Source organism: Tiliqua scincoides, chromosome 5 (assembly GCF_035046505.1).
Source record: "Tiliqua scincoides isolate rTilSci1 chromosome 5, rTilSci1.hap2, whole genome shotgun sequence".
Taxonomy (NCBI): domain Eukaryota; kingdom Metazoa; phylum Chordata; class Lepidosauria; order Squamata; family Scincidae; genus Tiliqua; species Tiliqua scincoides.
Window position 1 is genome coordinate 101,443,552 of NC_089825.1, and position 18,378 is coordinate 101,461,929.

The following is an 18,378-nucleotide window of genomic DNA, read 5'->3' on the forward strand; positions in this document are numbered from 1 at the left end:
ATGCTGTAATAAAATACTGATACAGCATTGAATAAGCACTGTATATAGATCATATAGATTCCATTTCAGGTACCTAATATCACGCTCTTTCCATTTAGCTCCACTCTGTATTTAAAAACATCCATTTTAACAATGGAGCTGGACAGGAAATATTTTTTGAGAAGAGAGACTTGTCATCTGGGTATGACATCATGAATTTGGTCTGGTTAGCCAATAAATCACTTGCTTTGTACAGGACTGTTGGAGAGATTCTCCCAAGTAAAAAGTTTGCCATCAGAGAGGATCGGATTATATGGAATAGGCGATTAAAAGAGGTACAAACAAGTTGAATTTCTCTATTCCAAATGTGAAATGTTCAGGAGTAAAATGGTCCCTTCGCTGGATATATCTTTAAAAGAAACTGTGGGGAAGGAGAGGGAGCAAATTGGATTCTGCTCATAACACTCAGAGAATTACTTTCCTTTCAAACTAACATATATCCTAAGCCTTTTATCCCAGCCTTAACTTTGTGTTTTGAAAATTCAGAAGTATAGCTCATATAAACAGACACATATTGGGACACATAAGTCTGGGATGCATAAAGCACAGGTGTAAATGTCCAATACTGGGATGCATTTGACTGGGGCGCAGTTTTCCAGGGTGCAATGATTCTGTCACTCACAAACACAGACACACAGACAATATATAATATCTACATCCCTTCATCTAATTGGTTGATTATTCCCCCCCACCAAACCCAAATATTTCTTCTCAGTCCTCACTTTTTAAACCGTTGATCACTTTCTCTTTATTCACTGTTTGCTCCAAGTCTCTGTGATTCTGTTCTCAGCAGGTAGACACATCATGGGGGCACCATTTCTAACTTCTCCTTGGAACAGGGAGGCCCAACAGTGGGCCCAATCCTATGCGGCCCCACTGCTGACACAAAGCTACAGCGCCTATGCTTGGTGTTGCAAACCTGCCATAAGGCACACCCATGACACCCAGTCAGAAGGAGCCACTGGCACTGGGCCAGCGACAGTTGGATTTGGGCCTCAGCACTGTTTGGAGGGCCAGCCGGCACTCCTGCAGTGCTTGCAAGTACTAAGAATTTTTGGGGAGGGGGGAGGTGAGGTGGCATGGGTGGGGGGAGGTGGAGGCAGGGGAAGAGCTGGCCCAGGAGGGGATGGAACGGGCAGAGCTCTGCTCTGCCATATCTTATTCTCTGATTTGAGCTGCAAAACCTGACACAGAGGCTTTCAAGTCAGTGCTGGCAAAATAGCCGGGGCAGACTTGAGAAGCCTCATTGTGGGACCTGGGTTTTCCCCCGAGGAGACCTCCGGTGGTGCCTCTGGATGAAACGGTAGCTCATTACTGTACCTCTGCAACTGGCAGAACTGCCAGGGATAGGATTGGGCTGACAGTCCACTATCAAATGCTGCCCTGACTCACCTCTGTACAAGTCATCCCAAAAATTCTTGAGATAAAATGGACATCCAGCTCCTGACCTCGTTCTGAAGCATTCAGCAAAACAGGATGAGTGGGACATGGTAGCATGTCTCACACTTCCAGTATTATTTAAAAGGACTGCACAAGGAAGCAGAGAAGTGAGGGGACAAGGAAGAAAATTGCTGCCTTCCATAGTCTTTTTAACCACTTTTTTCAACCATTAGACGCCTCCTCCTTCCAGATGTGTTGAGAGCTGCCATCTTGGACACAGCAAAAGAGTTCAGGAGGGGAAACCAATTTGTTGCTATGACTGTTCAGCATGCCCAGAAGACATGATTGCTAATTGGACGGGTAAGAGAGTGGCTGGAATGGTTGGGCAGCATTTTCAAATATATGTCAATGGTGACATTTCTGAAATACTCTTTCATCTGGATTCCTGGTGAGAGAACACCTCAAACTATTTTTGATCATGATACACAAGTGGGGCACAGGAAATGCTCAGGTTGAGCTTGTCATTCCACTCTGGTCTTTCCAATGTGCATGCAGCAATGATAGCAGGAAAGAATGTGGTCATTACTGACCAGAGAATTTAGTGGTTCTTAATGTACTGCCCAATTATATGAGTGCCCTGTGCCACTGGAACTTGCGTTTGGGCTTCTCATGGTGGTTTCAGGTGTCATGCCAGGTGTCCAATGTGTCCCCTTAAACCTATGTTAGCTGTTTTGCTTGTGTACGTTCAAAGAGACTCCTGGGATCACATCATGGCCAGGGAAGAGAACAGGATCTTAGTGTGCATGGCTTTTTCCAACAACCTCCCCTGCCACATATCTACCTGCTCCAGAGTAGGTATATTGGCCCATTCCTGCCAGCCATGGATTTCTCACCTTCTGAACCATCAGTCATGAGCCACCAGCTTTTGGTGTGGCACAAGGTTCAACTGCATAAGGCCCTGATAGTATTGGTCCATTAATTTCACAGCAGATAACACTGTACATAGCAGAGCTACCAACATTTTATTTTCCTTTCAGATGCAGCTCATTGTATTCCATGCCCAGAAGATCAGCATCCAAACCAGAATCACGATCAATGTATTCCCAAAGTTATCTCCTTCCTCTCCTACCAAGAGCCATTGGGGATTGTTTTGGTTTCTCTTGCAATTTCCTTTGCTGTGATTACATGTCTGGTGATGCAAACCTTCCTCAAGAACTGGGATACTCCCATTGTCAAAGCCAACAACCAGAACCTCACCTGTGTCCTCCTCCTTTCTATCTTCCTGTGCTACTTTTCTTCCCTGCTCTTTATTGGAAAGCCTGGGAAGGTGTCCTGCCTTCTCCGGCAAACAGGTTTTAGCATTATTTTTTCTGTGGCCATTTCCTGCATCTTGGCAAAAACAAGCATGGTGATCCTGGCCTTCATGGCCACCAAGCCAGGCAGCAGGATGAGGAAATGGCTAGGGCAGAAAGTAGCCTACTCCATTGTTCTTTCCTGCTCTTCCATTCAAGCAGGTCTCTGTATTGCCTGGATGTCAATCTCTCCTCCATTTCCAGATGCTGACATGTATTCAGAGACAGGGCAAATCATAGTGGAATGTAATGAAGGCTCTCCTTTCATGTTCTACTGTGTCCTGGGCTACATGGGTTTTCTGGCCACCATCAGCTTCACTGTCGCTTTCCTAGCCAGAAAACTACCAGATACTTTCAATGAAGCCAAGTTCATCACCTTCAGCATGCTGGTCTTTTGCAGTGTATGGATTTCCTTTCTTCCAGCTTATCTCAGCACAAAGGGGAAAACTGTTGTGGCAGTGGAAGTGTTTGCCATCTTGGCCTCCAACACTGGGCTGTTAGCTTGCATCTTTTTCCCAAAATGTTATGTTATTCTTCTGAGATCTGATCTCAACACCAAGAAAATGCTAACAGAGAAGAGGAATTAAAAGTGGTGTGATTTGCTGTGTTCTCCAATATTCCTCTGATATTTCTTGCCTTGAAATTAATCCAGGCTATTTGCTCTTTCTTTAGGGCGGTAGAAAGCTTAGGGTTAGTGCTGCGCATTTAGCATGGGGTGAGGAAATGTGAATGCAGAATATTTGAATCATGGAATGGTATTTTTAAAGCCTAGGCAAGCTGCCATATAACTTTTGAATTAAGCCAAGATCCTCTTTGAAGAAAATGAGCAAACAAAAAGTTGCCTCCAAGGAGTGGAAGTAGATTCTGGAGGCTTCTGCAGGCCATTCTGTTGCCTGTGCAGGCCAATGGAGTGAGTTGCCAGCCCAGTGCAACCCAGGATGGGCCTCCAAAGGCACCATGGAAAGTTACTGGGGGAGCCTCTGGAGTCATCCATATGGACCCTCTGATTTCATGGATGGTTAAATCCGTGGATATGGGACCAAAAAATGTGGAGTTTCCATGGTATGTACTTACCTGGAATCAAATCACATTGGACACATTGGGGCTTACTTCAGAGTAAATATGCATGGAATTCTGCTGTCAGATACATTACAAAGTTGTTGTTGGGACTGCGTCAAGATAACACATATGAAGCCCTTAGCAAACTCAGAAAATACTATAGAAATGCTAACTTTTATTATTAGGTTACAAAGAAATATCCACATTCTGTTTGGATTTTAAAATGTGAAGACATTTTAAAATGTGTAGAAGGGGTTGTAGTGAGAGTGAGGAGGAGGAAGGGTGAAAAGGGAATTTTCTCCCACCTTGGTTATATTATGTAAATGATACATTTGACTTGGCCGGATGAGGTGGCACAATAATGCTGCTGTGACCATTTGGGTTGGTGATGAGAGGCTTTGCTGATCATTGACGGACTGGAGTCTTAAGTCAGGAGGACACCTGTATGATCATCCAGATCTCCTGGGTTGGGTAGACAGCTAGAGCGGTTTTCCCTGTTTAGATCCTGCATGCTCTGGGGGTTTAATTTAGTGCCCTGCTGCAAATTTTACATTGTTAAATGTTTAATAAAGTGGAATTTAAGTCCAAAGCCTTGATTTTGCATGCTTGATTGGGGGTGTATGGGTAAAAGCAAAGGTAAAATTTGTTCTTCATGTCCTGCAGTGGAAAAAGGGTTTTGTGCATCTTCTTCTTCTGCTTATGTGTACAAAAGTCCTTTGCTTAGTTTTGGTTTGAAACTGATGTTTGTGGACCAAACTATTTAACCAGTAATTTCTTTCTTTGAAAGATTATAATAAAAACTATGAGGGTCGCCCAGAAAGTAATGCACCACATTTTTTTTTTCTCAGCCTACAGTAATGGTACGAATGCGAAACTTTAGATATACATTATTTGAATTTTCAGGAGTGTGCACACAAATTTTTGGTTTCTTCAGACAGATAGCGTAGCTGCAGCAGTGTTTCAAAATGGCATCTGTAAGTGATGTACGTTACAAGCAGCATGTCGTCATTGAATTTTTCACTGCGGAGAAAGAAACTGTTGGGAACACTCACAAACGTTTGTATACAGTTTATGGAGAATCTGCAGTTGACAGAAGTACGGTTAGTCGCTGGGCACAGAGGGTGAGGCCATTAGAAGGCGGGTCGGCAGAGCTCCAGGATTTGCAGCGTTCGGGGTGGCCATCCACGGCTGTCACACCTGACAAGACGCAGCTTGCTGATGTGCTCATTCGCGAGGACTGACGCATAACGACTAGGCAGTTGGCGCTGAAGCTGTCAATCAGCAAAGGAAGTGTGGATGCAATCATCCATGCTCTTGATTACTCAAAAGTGTGTGCACGATGGGTTCTGCGCTGTCTTACGGTGGACCACAAATCTCTCAGAAAAAAACATTTCTTCCGAGTTGCTGAAACGTTATGAAGATGAGGGGGAAGCGTTCTTGTCCAGGGTTGTGACAGGTGATGAAACCTGGGTTCACCATTTTGAGCCCGAAACAAAATGACAGTCGATGGAATGGCATCATCCTCAATCTCCACAGAAGAAAAAATTCAAAGCAACTGCTTCCGCCGGTAAGGTCATGATCACTGTGTTTTGGGACTGTGAGGGCGTCATACTCATTGATGTGATGCCAAGAGGCAGCACCATTAATTCTGAAGCTTATGTGAAGACATTAACCAAACTCAAGAAGCGCTTCCAGCAACTTCGGCGCCAAAACAACCCAGGTTAATGTTTGATTCAACATGATAACGCTCGGCCTCACACAAGTTTGAGGACTTCGGAACACATCACTAAACAGGGTTGGACTGTGTTACCCCATCCACCCTACAGCCCTGACCTAGCTCCCTCAGACTTCCACTTGTTTGGGCCATTAAAGGATGCCATTCGCAGAAGACATTTTGAGGATGACGAAGAGGTGATTTGCACAGTGCAGAAATGGCTTCGTGACCAGAACAAGGAGTGGTACCGACAAGGCATACATGCCCTTGTGTCTCGCTGGAGGAAGGTCATAGAACTGGACGGAGATTACATGGAAAAATAGGGAGTGTAGAAGAAACATCATTCTTTCTTGTGCGTAAGTTTAATTGTGTTCAATAAATAATTGTTGAAGAAAAAAAATGTGGTGCATTACTTTCTGGGCGACCCTCGTAATAAATTCTTTAGAAGAGACTGACAATGTGTGGCAGGCGAGAATTCTACCACTGAACCACAAATGCTTCCCCCCCCCAAAAAAAAGCTGAATATTTATTACATCTCCAAAGCCACAGACAATACCAAGATCTAAAACTTTAAATATTTAAGTTCAAATGTCTTTTTTAAAAAATCAGTCAACAAGTTTCTAGCCCTCATTAATCTTGAAAATAATGGAAAACACGGGTTATTAAACTTAGAAAGTAGAGATGTTCTGGGAGAAGTACCTAATGTTCCATGGTCCAGCAGAAAGTGTAGCTGCCACTCATGAACCTGTGCAGTCAATTGGGCCTGAAGAAGAAGTCACAGAGGCATTGAAACAAATGAAGCTAGGCAGTTGGTCTTCCTCCTGCTGGCACTGGACCGGGCACCTGACCGACATTGGCCCAGTGTTGGTGCTCCCTACTCTCCAGGTGCCATAAAGATGCTTTACGGCATGTTTATGGCACCCAGTGCCGACTTTAGGTAAGTATAGGATTCGGACCTAAGTTGCCTTGGATTCACAAAGGCAGGGTACAACACCAATGTATTGAGAAATGAAGGGTGCAATCCTCCCTCTTTTGTGTAGTGTAAAGTGATATGTGTTTTGTGTATTGTGTCATGGGTGTTTGTTTATATTTGTTTTTGGAAAACAATAAAGAATTTAATACAAGCAGAAATTAAGGGTGCAATCTTATCCTCCACTGGAACAGGCAAGACAAGAGGCTTGCGCTGTATCCAGTGCAGGATAGGGGCCATAATCGGCTCAGCCAGAGGCAAGGGGAAACTTTTCCCCTTTCCCCTGGGCAAGGGGCCCTGGCCCCTAAGTGTCTCCTCAGACCCGTATGGCGCAAGTTCAAGGAGAGAGGAGCAACTTCAAGCAGCAGGGCCAACTTTTAGAGGCTGTAGGGCCGACCCATCCAATGAAGTGTTTGCCTCAGGCAGCAGATTGCCGATTGGAGGTTAGGACAGCATCTTTGCCTGCTTGCTTCCCCTGCTTTTCTTTCTCTGCCTGTTTCCTGTACTTGAAAAAGAAGAGGAAGAATGAGAGGATGAGGAAATGAGGGGAGAAGAGTGCTGAGCTAGAACATTGCAGATGGGAGGAGCACCTTGTTGAGTAAAGGGGGGGACTGAAGATGTGCATTTAGGAAAGAAGGTCTACTGAACAATGCTTGATCCATTTCGCTGGATGATGTTATTGTAAACATGAGAGGATGGAAGGCATTTCCTCCATCTGACTGTCTGCTTCTGGTTTGTCTGTTCTGCCCCTGATGCACCAACACAAATCCATTTGGACCTGCACCAATTCTTTAGCAGGTGCACGTCTAAGTAGACTCAATGTGCTGTCTGGGGCTTTCCCTGGGGCAAGGGGATGAGGGTCTCCTTACCTCAAGGAGACATCCAGCCTGAAAAATTCCCCCACTGGATGCAACGGAAGCTGCACTGGAGCTGCCACGTTGGCTTTGGGGCATTTGCTCTGGATTGGGCTGCCCCTTACAATCTGTAACATCTCTTCTTGTGCTGCAAGAGCTTTCCATACAATATGGAAGGAAACTAGATTATGAGGCAACTGGCCAATGAACTTCCATTCAGCTATGAATGCTTTTCTATTCTACAGCTTCCCGATGTAGGCAGCAGACAAGATGCTATTTTGGGATGGGGACAGAGGATACTTAACTTTCCCTTTACTCAATAGCTGATTCCTTTTCTAAAGATGCAGGTTGAGAAAAGCTCTGAATGGCAAGACAGAACATCATAAAGTTCATCCTCCTCGGTTTCGGAAACCTTGAGATCTGGAATATTCTCCTCTTTGTTCTGTTTCTGGCCATCTATATTGTGACTCTGTCTGGAAATCTCCTCATTGTTACAGTGGTTGCAGCCGAATAGCACCTCCACACCCCTATGTGCTTCTTCTTGGCAAATCTGTCCTTTGTGGAGATCTCCTGCACCACCACTATATTGCCCAGAATGCTGGCCAGTTTCCTTACAGGAGACAAAACCATTTCCTTCTGGGGCTGCATTCTGCAGATGCACTTCTTTGGTACTGTGGCAGCCACTGAATGCTACCTCTTGGCAGCCATGTCCTATGATTGCTACCTGGCCATATGCAGACCTTTGCATTATGCCACGCTGATGAGCGAAGGAACGTGCATCCTGATGCTTTCGGTATAATGGACAATCGGGTTACTTCTGATCACCGTCACAACATACCTGTTGCCACAACTCCTATTTTGTAACCAAAATACAATTGACCATTTCTTGTGTGATTTCACCCCTGTCATCAGACTCTCTTGCAGCAACACGCGTGTTATTGAAACGGCATCTTTCATAACCTCATCCATAGGACTTCTGCCCACATTTGTCATTACAGTCACATCCTATGTTTTAATCATTAGCACAATTCTAAAGATTTCCTCCGTCACTGGGAGGCAAAAGGCATTTTCCACCTGCTCGTCTCACCTCAGAGTAGTTTCAATTTTCTAAGGTTCTTTGATTTTTGTCTACATCTTACCAACATCCGGAAAATTCAGAGATCTAAAGAAGGCCTTTTCTTGCTTGTACACGGTCCTAACCCCTATGATCAACCCTTTCATATACACTCTTAGGAACGAAGGTGTAAAAGATACCCTGAGAAAAGCATTATGCCGGTTATTGGATTTTTCTGGGATTCATCAACAGTGATGGACTCTGTAAATGTGAGAACCTACCTAATTAGGATTCAAGCTATCAAGACTATTAGTTGTGTATGAGTGTAACTTATCATATTGAAAAGTTGATTTTTGTACATTGCATTGCTCTAGCTGAACCTAATCAATAAAGGTGTGCTCCTTTATCATCAAAGGTTCTGTTCTGGAACCTTCTGCAGATTCCTAGAATCTGTACAGATTCAGGAATCTGTAGTTAGGAGGGGATGCCTACTCCCACCCTCCAGAGGCGAAGGGAGCTCCTCTCCTATTGCCTCTGGAGGGTCATCTGAGCCTAGCAGAGGCCACGGATATCAATCAGACTGAGCCTCAGAGGTTCAGAGGCCTCAGAAAAAATGGCACTTGTTTTTCATAAAACTGGAAGTGATGTTTTGAATGCCTTATAAGGCATTAGGAGGCCTAGGGAGGCCCTGGACATGAACTACAAATAACCGAAAGTGAATTTTTTGCCTCTAGGGTTCTGTCTGAGACTGGCAGAGACTGCAGGCAGACATCCACAGTTTATGCTGGGCTCAGAAGTCCTTCTGGAGGTGAAAGGAGCTCAACCCTTGCCTCCGGAAGGGGCGCAGGGGGGACACAGAGTTGATCTGTGGATAAGTGAATCTGAGGAAATGGAATCCACTGATACAGAGGGCCCCCTGTATACCCAATTACATTTCATTCATTTCTAGGGGACTTGAAAGTATTTACTACTGCTACTAATATTACGACATTAATCGTATACAAAAAGGCAAAGCCAGGTTCAACAGATCACCATGAACAGATTATGGGTTTGTTTTCCTTTGTGCCTTGATAGTCCTCACCTGGTTCAAGACGGTTGCATCTGTTGGTTTACTCTCAAACCCTACTAAGGTTTTGGGACTGAACTCTTGATTTGTTATGGCACCCACATCCTCAATTACCTTGCAACCAATGGTGAAAGAGGCTGGAGCTGTAGACTTTTCTTTATTCCAAACATATTTCTCTAACAAATTTCAAAATTACTACAAAACAAATTTCTAACACATTTCAAATTTGCTACACCAGTAATGCGTGGCCATTCATGGGATTTTTTTTTAAAGAATAAAAGAAGGACAAGGCTTAAGTGAAGCACCTAGCATGGGGGGGGGATGTTTGCTCAGATGAACCTAAGTTTTGACCTTCCTTGAAGCCTGTAGGATCTGAGACTTCTTCCCATCAGTCCAATTAAAATACCATGAGACTGGCTTCTGCTGCAGTCTTTTGATGTGAACATGCAATATACACATGCAAGCAGGCATGTCACATATCCATACATGTCACAGCAGCATGTGGTCACGTAGAAGAGAGGAGGACTGGATAGAACATCCAAGTGGTCTTCTCCCAGACAGCAACAGGAAGAAAAGCACAGGAAAGATAGTCAGATACAATCCAAGACAGATTTTGTTCAGCTCAGTATGTTGTGATCCAGTTTTAGTCCAAATCACCATGTCTAGTATCTATTGGGGTAAGGCAGGCAAACGTGATTTTTACACGTAGGATGAGAAGGATCGAAGCAGCAGAGTTCCTAGTGAGGCATGGTGACCCTTAACCCTAGATTGTTAAGCCATTAGAAGTAAGTTTTAACTGCCTGATTTTATTAAAGGTCAGACTAAAGCACAGAAACACACAGAATAGTAAAGAGCTACTTGATTTTATTACTAAAGACGCTTGAGCCTCAGAGTCTGAAATGTAATTCAGATAAGCAGTTTCGGGCTGACAACCTTGGCAGAGGCAGATGTCTTGGCAAAAGCTTTCAGTAACCCTGTATTTCTGTAGCTTTTATTTTAATGCATAGAAAGCTGTTTTGCTAGATGAGACCTTGGGGCCTCAAAGACTTGCGTTGATACATTTTAGAATTTGGAAAAGGGAGTTGCGACTAGGGCAACAAGGAAGATAAGATTCCCCCTTTTCCAGAAGCACACATCTGCAAAGACTTTGCGATGCCAGGTGCCAAGGCTCACTTGTTTATTCTTCCAAGTTTTCAAAAAAAGGAAAAACACATATGGGGACATAGAATCTATAGTCTTTGCCTTAAAGTGTAACCAACATATATAGGGACATATGAAGACATGGTAGTTATAGAAGTAAGTCTTAAAGAACCAACATGCTTGATTTTGGGAAAGCCTTAAGAAAACAGACAGAAAGAAGTAACATCCTCATCGGATGGTGACTGATATGATGTCTAGCTAAGCTCAGACAGCTGCAGGAGATGAATTTAGAAAAGAGTGCATTTAATTAGATAAGCAAAGAACATCCTTGAGAATCACATTGCAACTGAAATAGAGAAATGCATGTTAAAGGGGGCTGGTGCAGGGAGAAAACAGTTGACTTGGCATGTAATGTCTGAGTAACTTGTTTGAAGGTAAATGGGAGAAGGATTTCTTAAAAAGAAAGTGTGATGCAGTGAAAGTTTGGCTTGTTTTATGTCAAAATATATGAAAAATCACAAGAAGCTGGCTGAAGCCTTAGCCAGTCACAAAAGGGGTCACTTATACACACCACTATAGAGCCCTCAATACCAAAGTACTCAAAGTAACTAGTCACAATAGTTATAATAGAATTAAGACTTAGAGTAAAACATAAGAACATAAGAACAGCCCCACTGGATCAGGCTATAGGCCCATCTAGTCCAGCTTCCTGTACCTCACAGCGGCCCACCAAATGCCCCACTGCCCTGGTTGGGTCCTGATGGCCTCACTGAAATGGATACTCACCGATTGGGGCCTAACAATGCCAACAGGTTGTGAGGAGCAAATATTACAGCCCAGTACTACCCAGCAGCCAAATCCTGAGCTGCCAAATGTGAAAGGTTGCCGCAGCATCAAAAATGCTTCCCGTGGCAACTTGAGCACTCTGGGCAGCCATTGGTAACACATTTGTCCCCTTCCCCTGGGTAAGGAACGTAGCCCTGCAATGGGGCTACTCAGCTCTGCACCATCTATTTAGCCGATATGGGGCCGTGGAATTGGTGTTGAGCTCTGCCGTGTCCCACCCTCACTCACCCCACTCCCTCCCCTCTCCATGCCTTTGCCCCACCCTCCACCTACCCTGGAACCCCTCCCCCATGCCCCATCTTACATCTCCGTTGCCCAACACTTCACGTAGAGAACCAGGTGGCAGACCTCCGTCCTTCAACCATCGCTGTGCCAGCGCAGGCTTGTGCTGGGCTATCTCCAGCACTGGGATGGCGGAATGCATCATAGATGTGCTTTACAGCGTCGGCACTGTGGATTAGGACCTAAGTCCCCATGTGGAGATGCAGCAGTGCCAAAGGGACACAGACTGTATCCCATGGGGGAGTTTTAGACCCACAGAGTATAGGCATGGGTCATTCCCAGAATTATCTGGTGATGATTGTGGAACCTTCTGCATGTAAAACGTGTGCTTTACTACTAGCCCAACTATCTAAGGTGAGATTTCCCTTTTTTGAAACATATACAGTACCTACTTCATGTCCCTTTTCCATAGTACAAAGGAACTGTGGAGAAGAAGCAAAGTCTCTGTGTCCTGGAGATTGTCACTTGGTTCGGAACAAACACCCTCCTAAAAATGTAGTGAAATTTCCATTCCAATACGAAAAACACAAAGCCAACAACCAGTGCTAAACTTGATTTCACATATCATATTTTATGCTCCCATAGCATAAGTATTGTTTTCAAATAATGACTGCTTGCAAGAAAGGAAAGAAAAAATCCCATCACATGCAACGTCTCATAAATTTGAGAAAACAGAGGGAAATATCCTTTCTGACTACAGGGCCTCCCATTTATCTGCAGGGGTTCCACTCCAGGAACCCCCACAGAGAAGGAAACCCATGAATTTTACATAGCATGAGACATCAACGTTTTATACTGAAGCAATTTCTTGATGACTTCCTTCACTTCTCTGTTTTTCAAGCTGTAGATAATGGGATTCAACAAAGGGGTTGCGATGCTGTATTGGATGGAGAAGAGTTCATCCAGAATGACTGAGGAAGCGATGTTGGAGGAAAAGTACCTAAAGCCACTACTACTGTAGTACTAAACCACAACAATGAGGTGGGAACTACAAGTGGAAAAGGTTTTTCTTTTGGCTTCTGCTGAATGCGTCTTCAGGACTGTACGGATGGCGTGGATGTATGACAGTACAATAACAAGGAACGAAAAGCCTCCTCCCGTATTAGCAGCAATAACGAACATAACCCTATTCAGGAAGGTGTCTGTGCAAGATAAGTCAACTAGAGAAGGGAATTCACAGCTGAAATTCCTGATAACATTTGAACTACAGAACTTAAGTTTCAAAAGAGGCAACATATTTACCAATGAATATATGAAGCCCATTGCCCATGCCCCTCCCACCAGCCCTCTGCAGAACTCTCTGTTCATGATCTGTGCATAATACAAGGGCTTGCATATGGCAGCATATCGGTCATAAGCCATGGCTGAAAGAAGGAAGACTTCAGTGATTCCTGTCAAAAAGATGAAAAAAATCTGGGCAATGCAGCCGTAGTAGGAGATGGTCCGGCTTGAGCACAAACTCATTAGGGCCCTAGGCACAGTCACTGAAGAAAAGCAGACATCCAGGAAAGAGAGGTGACTCAGGAAGAAGTACATGGGACTGTGGAGGTGAGTGTTGGTTCTTATTACCATCAAGATGACCATATTTCCCATCCAGGTTGCTGCATATATGTACAAAAACATTAGGAAGAGGAAGATTTGGACTAGTGGGTCGTCTGAGAATCCCAAGAGGACAAAATAAGTTGCTGACATCTGATTTTCCATTTCCTTTTCCAGCAAAAATATATGCTGCCATTAAAAAAATAAAAAATAAAATTGCAGTTAGGTGAAACAAAATTCATAAGTAGATCTGTATAGGTTCTCCCAACCCCCTCTCGATTCTTTTGATGTGAAGAAATGAAGCAAATCTGTTTATGTCAGGTTTGTGCTTCTATGAGTGGTTGGCAACCTTCAGTCTCGAAAGACTATGGTATAAGCCTACAGCACCCAGGCGGTCTCCCATCCAAGTACTAACTGGGCCTGACCCTGCTTAGCTTCCAAGATCAGATGAGATCAAGCATGTGCAGGGTCACAGTTGCTGCCAATATTTCACCTTGAAGTTGACCTCACTGCTCTCAGAATAACATTATATCAGGAAAAGACTAAATATAGCCCTCTCCCCAGCATGTTGGATTTTTTTTCTTCCCCTCAGAGATCTTTCCATCAGTGTGGAAAGGCATTGACACATTACCACAAGACCAGCTCAAGACTTCCTGATCATGACAATGCTGCCCCCCCCCCACTACTTAGTGATATACCAGCATTGGCTCTTCCCAGTCTCTTATCAGACAGGGAAGAGGGGAATGGGAGGAGAATGGTGGAATAGACCATCTCTCCCCCACATTGCCTCTCTGGTTCCATCCCCATCATACCTTTCCAATCCAGGGAGTGGGAGGAGAAAGAGCAGCAGTGAAGGTCCTCCAATATTCCAAGTCAATATTCCAATGGCTATGTACTCTGCCCTGCATATGTAATTACCCAAGCTAGAAGACTGTACAGTTCCTCATGGGAGGGGAGGAACTCTTGCACGCTGTGGTGAGGCTCCCTGCAGAACTTAGTGCTTAGTGCTTTGCACCCTTCTAGCTACACCACTGCACCCAGACATGACGTAAAAAACATAATAGATGCACAAAGAAACCCAAGTAGCCAATGCAAGTGCATTTAAGTTGTATCCTCATTTGTCAAACTGTACTTAAATTTTATTATTACTTGTTTTTTAAAAAGGGAAAGGGGGGGGAACTGGAAAACTATAAGCCGGTCAGCCTAACATCTATACTAGGTAATATGGTGGAATGCCTCATCAAAGATAAAATCTCAAAACACATAGATGTACAGGCCTTGCTGAGGGAGAATCAGCATGGCTTCTGTAAGGGTAAGTCTTGCCTCACAAACCTTTTAGAATTCTTTGAAAAGGTCAACAGGCATATGAATGCGGGAGAACCCATGGACATTATATATCTGGACTTCCAGAAGGCATTCGACACGGTCCCTCACCAAAGGCTACAAAAAAACTCCAGTCAGGGAATTAGAGGGCAGGTCCTCTCCTGAACTGAGACCTGATTGAAGACCAGGAAACAGAGAGTGGGTGTCAATGGACAATTTTCACAATGGAGAGAGGTGAAAAGCGGTGTGCCCTAAGGATCTGTCCTGGGACCAGTGCTTTTCAACCTCTTCATAAATGACCTGGAGACAGGGTTGAGCAATGAGGTGGCCAAGTTTACAGAGGACACCAAATTTTTCCAAAGGGTGAAGATCAGAAGAGATTGTGAGGAGCTCCAGAAGGATCTCTCCAAACTGCTTGCTCCCAGGAAAGTCTGGATAAGATTGTAGCTTGCATTCATGAAGCCTGCTCCTATGTGTGTTTACTGGGAAGTAAGGATCACTAAATTCAATTCTGGGGCAGGGATGGGGCACTTCAGGCCTGGGAGTGAAGCAGGCCTCCGCCTCATCTTAACCCCTGTCTCGGGCCTGCCGGTGTTACACAGGGCTACTCGGTTCTGCGCCAGCTAAATATCTGGCACGGATCCAAGTCCCATTGAGTAGGCTGTTCCCTTACCCTGAGGAGACCTTTTAATCCAATTGCTTTTAATCCAATGCTGGATACAGCGTGGACCCAGCAGCCCCACTGTGCCAGCGTTGGATAGCATTGGGCTACCTGCTGTTTTGCCAGAGCAGAAGGTTCAAAAATGTCCTTTAAAATTCCACTTTCACAAGCCCACTATATTGAGCATTTTTTTTGTTGCTGTTGCCAGGCTTGGCTCCTCAACAAACTCACCAGTGTTTAGTCTGTTGAGGCAAAGGAAGTTTGACTGTTGGTATTTTCCAAGCCGGAAGGACCCACTCAGAAATGTGGATAGTCTTATTGATGTTTCTTGTTTTCCTTGTTTTTCTTGGGTGTTTTGCCTGTGCAGGCACTTCCATATCCATCACAAAATTTATCTATCAAACTGAAATTTTGATTTCAGATAGATAGATAGATAGATAGATAGATAGATAGATAGATAGATAGATAGATAGATAGATAGATAGATAGATAGATAGATAGATAGATAGATAGATAGATAAAGAAACCTTTATTGGCATACAAGCAGTCATATTAAAGAGAGACAGTGAATTAAAATTATCATAATAATGCAGACACTGTGACTCTCTAGCATTGCAATCCAATACAGGATAGTTTTGGTGAAATTTGGCTGGTCAAATTCAAATCTCAACCTGCATGAATGAGTCATCTTTATTTCTTCCTAAGATTTTTTTCAGATATGTTTACTGGTCATGTCTCATTATCCACTGCCTTGTTCCGGAACCCCCCAGTGGATAAAAGGAATCAATGGATACTAATTCAGTGGAAAAATAGCTTTAAAGACCCAGGTCACCACAGAATGCATTGATATAGATATTATACTGCCTTGAGCCACTAGATGGGGTAAATAATGGAATCTAATGGAATGAAATTATAATTATTTAACAGCATGAAGGTAGCAAATTTGATTTTGGTGCTTTTATTTCTTGTTACAAGGCATTTAAAGGTGCACCTCAGTATCAGTGGTAAGTCAAATCAGGGGGTACCAAATAAGTGGATACTGACGTCCTACCTATATTTTTTTTTTTGTCATTTCATAGATGTTGAAGATTGTCAATGGGGAACCACTCTGCTCAGTTCTACTTTTCTCTCAGTGGACTCTCAAATGATACACACTTCCAGATTTTCCTCTTTTCCCTATTCTTGTTGATTTATCTGTTGACCCTGGTAGGGAATGGAATGATCATGCTGGCTGTAAGAATCAGTCCTCATCTCCAGAGTCCCATGTACTTCTTCTTGAGCCACCTCTCTTTCTTGGATATGGGTTATTCATCGGTCACTGTCCCAAGCATGCTGGAGACCATCATTGGGAAGCAGAAGACCACATCTGCTGGTGAGTGCTTCACTCAGGCATTCTTTATGTTGCTTTCAGCCACTATAGAAGTCTTTATCCTCTCATCCATGGCTTGCGACAGATACTCTGCCATATGCCAACCACTGCATTCCATGGAATTAATGAATATCTCATTCTGTCGAAAGCTCGTGGCCACTGCATGGATAATTGGATTCTTTCATGCACTTACAAACACATTACCACACTTAAGGCTACAATTCTGTGGCTCCAATGTTATCAGACATTTCAGCTGTGAGCTCTCTTCAATCATCTCTCTATCCTGCAATGACACATTCACCAATCAAATGTTATTTTTCCTTTGTGGAGGGGCTGTTGGGTTGATCTCCCTCTTCCTCACTGTGCTGTCCTATATTTACATTATCTCTGCCATTCTGAAGATACAAGGACATCTGCAAGAGGGATCTGAAGGCCTTAGGAGTGGACCTCAACAGGTGGGAAACCCTGGCCTCTGAGCGGCCCGCTTGGAGGCAGGCTGTGCATCATGGCCTTTCCCAGTTTGAAGAGACACTTGGCCAACAGCCTGAGGCAAAGAGGCAAAGAAGGAAGGCCCACAGCCAGGGAGACAGACCAGGGACAGACTGCACTTGCTCCCAATGTGGAAGGGATTGTCACTCCTGAATCAGCCTTTTCAGCCACACTAGACGCTGTGCCAGAACCACTATCCAGAGCGCGATACCATAGTCTTCCGAGACTGAAGGTTGCCAACAGGTCTGAAGATTAACTCCACAGAGGGCTGATATAAAGCTTTCTCTCCCTGCAGCTCTCACCTCACTGTAGTGATTCTCTTCTACGGAACAGGCTACTTTTGTTATCTTCGGCTAAGCTCAGCAACGTCAGTCGTTTTAGATACAATCCTTTCTATACAGTACAGCATCCTCACCCCCTTGCTCAACCCCATCATATACAGTTTGCAGAACAAAGAAATGAAAGCAGCGTTTAGAAAGATGCTGAGACTAAAATCCTGAGATTCTGTTTCCATTAAAACTCTTTGGATGTATCTCAGGTCTGCATAGACCCACACCATAGGATCAGATTCATGAAGGGGGATTCTATATTGGTAGTGCTGGCAGTGCTGAGCCTGCCCTCTCCACACCCCCTTCCACCCGCCTGCCACCCCTCCTGCTGACTTACCTTCACTGGCGAGCAGTGGGAGAAGCACTGGAGTGCAGCGGGGGGAGGCCTCATGGATGGGCCAGCACTGTGTCCAGCCAGTTTGCTGGCTTTACAAATCAGGCTCCATGTTTCCATACTGTGCCTCGGTTTTTCAGTTTGACATCGAGTTGGGAGATAATACATTCAAGGCAGAAATTCAACAGGTGAAATGTTCCTCCATTGCACAGCTTAGAGTTGCACCTGATGAAAGTCTGCCTAATGCCTCTGTGGATGGCACTGTGCTTCTCCAAGTGCCACATACTATATGTATATAAATGTCCAGTCATATTCCAGTGGTACCTGTTAAGGCACTATTGCCATTGTGATTGAATATACAGTTAAAACCATTCAGGCCAGCAGGCATATCTTGCACTACAAATGTATAAAGTACTTCAAGAATTGACACAGTGCCTCACACCAAGTTCCCACTTAGCATTGGCATCACGAGGGCTTGCATCACCTGGTGCGGGAAGCCAGCACGTCACCCCCATGATGGACCTCCTCCCATGCAGTGGGAAGAAAAATACCATGGGTAGTGGGCGTGATGATGTACC

At 44.3% G+C, this 18,378-nt stretch overlaps 2 pseudogenes; one reads left to right on the forward strand and one right to left on the reverse strand.

Annotated features, from left to right (window-relative positions):
• Nucleotides 1–12,521: 12,521 nt before the first annotated feature.
• LOC136652668 (olfactory receptor 8S1-like) lies at nucleotides 12,522–13,466 on the reverse strand (annotated as a pseudogene).
• A 2,908-nt stretch (nucleotides 13,467–16,374) lies between these two features.
• LOC136652669 (olfactory receptor 5A2-like) lies at nucleotides 16,375–17,637 on the forward strand (annotated as a pseudogene).
• The last annotated feature ends 741 nt before the right edge of the window (nucleotides 17,638–18,378 follow it).